The sequence below is a fragment of the Echinops telfairi genome, unplaced genomic scaffold (genome assembly GCF_000313985.2).
Source record: "Echinops telfairi isolate 266 unplaced genomic scaffold, ASM31398v2 ScPeMD7_12;HRSCAF=54, whole genome shotgun sequence".
Classification (NCBI taxonomy): Eukaryota; Metazoa; Chordata; class Mammalia; order Afrosoricida; family Tenrecidae; genus Echinops; species Echinops telfairi.
Genome location: NW_022103909.1, coordinates 4268329 through 4271271, shown reverse-complemented (window position 1 = coordinate 4271271; position 2943 = coordinate 4268329).

The window sequence follows — 2943 nt, the reverse complement described above, 5'->3', positions numbered from 1 at the left end:
GTTGCGCAATCAACGATGATGAAAGCAGCAGTCAAGGCATCTAATGATATATTAACTTGGTCATATTTGCTGCAAAAGATCTCTTTAAAGTGTTAAAAAAAAAAAAAGAAAGAAAAGATATAACTTTTTAGCCTATGGTGACCCGACCCAAGCCATGGTATTTTCAGTCACCTTATATGAATTCCAAAGCTAGACAATGAATAAGGAAGACTGACGAAGAATTGATATCTTTGAATGATAGTGTTAGCAAAGAATATTTGGGGTACTTACATAATCTGGTGTCAACTTGAGACTATTAAGAGCGAAGGGGTGGAGTTTAGCCTGCCAATCAGGTCACAGTTTGATGATCTCATTCGAAAGGCACACAGAGATAAATAGCTCACTGGAGACAAACCCACATTCTCTGCTTTGTCTTCCTGCTGACAAGACACATGGAGCTATGCTGATGGAGCCACAGGCCTGGAGCTGGAAGAGCCACATGGAGACCCATGCCAGTGCCGAGATGCTTCCACCACCACTGGATCTACAAGACTTTCCACCCATTGGCCTGTGATCTTCCTGCATGTGTTGTGTGAGTCTGAAGAGAAATTTATAGACCAGTATTGGATATATGGTATTAGATATATGGACTAATATTGGACCTGTAGACTTGATCTGCAGTGGGCTGGGATGTTTTTTTGGTTTTTTTTTTTAATCAATTTATTGGGGCTCATACAATTCATCACAATACATAGATCAATTGTGTAAAGCACATCTATACATTTGTTGCCCTCATTATTCCCAAAATTCGCTTTCCTCTTGGGTTCCCGGAATCAGCTCATTTTCCTTTCCCCCCCTCCCACTCCCTTCCTTCTTCCCTCTCCCCCGATGTTTTCTTAATATACAGTTACTCTTTTATATCAGCTCTTTCTTATGCACATGAGTCTCCCTAAATTTGTTCCCCCCACCCCCTGATTTGTTTCTATAGACAACCCAGACTAACACAATATTGCATCTACCATGGGCTTCCAGATTTGAACAAACAATTCTGTTGAGAAAAAATGCAATCAGAAGGCTCCTTAGAAGTTAAAGTGGCGAGATTCCGCCTTGTATACTTTGGACATGTTGTCAGAAGGGACCAGTCCCTGGACAGGAACATGATGCTTGCTAAAGTAGAAGGTTAGAAATAAGGGGGAAGACGCCCAAGGAGATGTACTGACACAGTGACTATACCACTGGGCTGGAACATTGCATTGGTGGTGAAGCTAGGACAGGACAGGCAGTGTTTCACTCTGTTGTACACAGAGTCACTGTGAGGACTCAGTGGTGCCTCACAGCAAGGAGAAAGTCACTGGTTGGCTTGAACTAACATCTAGAATAGACTGGATCATCGGGAGTCAACCACAATGTCCTCTTGGATAGTAATGTAGGCTCCTAACACTCCCTGTACATGTGGACACACATGTACCCACATTCTTCATATCCCTTGCCCTTCTTCCCATTCATTCAGTGGCACTTAATATGCAGAGGGTAAATAATCCTACAGGACAGCTTTGGAATTTTCAATGTTTAGGCTTTATCTGAGCTGGAGATAATTTTGTGAATGCCCCACCCGAGAAGGAATTAAATCACACCAGGACAGTGCAAAAAATGAGAAAAGATGAGGGCCTTGTAGGGAAGTCTTAAAGAGTAAGCAGCAAAAGAAAATCTTGCAAATGAAGAGATTGGGGTGGGAGTGGAATGAGGGAAGACGGGTGTTCACTTGGACGGGATGGAAGACAGTAGCCCACAAGAAGGAGAAGAGAAATCAAGAAGCCAGTGGAGGATAAACTATTTGGGGAGTTTGCTTGATTAGTAGTTCAAACTATTGAATAAAAAGTAGAACTAGGAGAATGTGGCCTTAGGGAGCCAAGGGAAGAGACTGCTTGCAGGAGGGAGCCACTGGCAGTGTTGAAGGATGTGGTCAGTCCAGCTTAGATCATCAACCACGCCAAACCTGCTGCCTTGAGGAGATTGCAACTCACGGACACCCTGTGGGCTACAGAGTGGACCTGAGCCTTATAGTATTTTGTTGGTTATGTATATGTGTGTGTACATATGTTACTAATCATTTTATTGGGGGGCTCTTACAAATCTTATGACAATCCATCCTTCAATTGCATTAAGCTCACTTGTACGTACAGTGCCATCAACATTTTCTTTTTACTTGAGCCCTAGAAGCAAATCACTAAGGCTTTCTTCAAACAAATCCCTAGAGCTTTCTTCCGTGGCACCACTGGGTGAGTTTGAACCACTAACCTCTTGGTTAGTAGTCAAGGGCAAAGAGTCTATGCCATTTCTTTGGTTTAGATCATCATAGAAGAGAGGGGATTTATCAGCAAGGAAGATGGGAGACCACAGTGAGGGCACCTTCAAGGCAAGTCAGAATATAAAATCTGTGCATTGAGGTGTGGCTGTCAAAGTGAAGAGGGCTTGAAGTACTCACTGATGAAGATCAAAGACTGCAGCCCTCAGTGTGGATCACACCTGACACTGAGGTCTGAATTCGAGTGAAGGAGGGAGAGAGCAGACTGCTCTCTCAAGATGCTTGACTCTTCTCAGAAGGAGGTGGGGAAAAGAGAAGGGAACTAAAGAGAACAGCCCACAGGAAAGGACTTTTTGAAGAAAGAAGGGATTTCATCGGTGCTTTTCAAACTCCAGGTAATGAAACAACATCATATCAATGCCTGAGCCAAGTCAGCACTTTCAAAAGAAGAAGCATGAACAAAACGTTTTTGGTTTCTAATGAAACTTTTGTTTCAAATAAATTTACATGGTCTATATTGGGCTGCTGTATAAAATTATTACATCTTAGATGATAGTAATACACATTTGAAAAAATGTATTTAAATATTGTGAAGAATTGAGTTGTCCTGGGTGAGTTCAGCCATCTACTGAAATGACATGACCTTAGAGTTGTCTGTG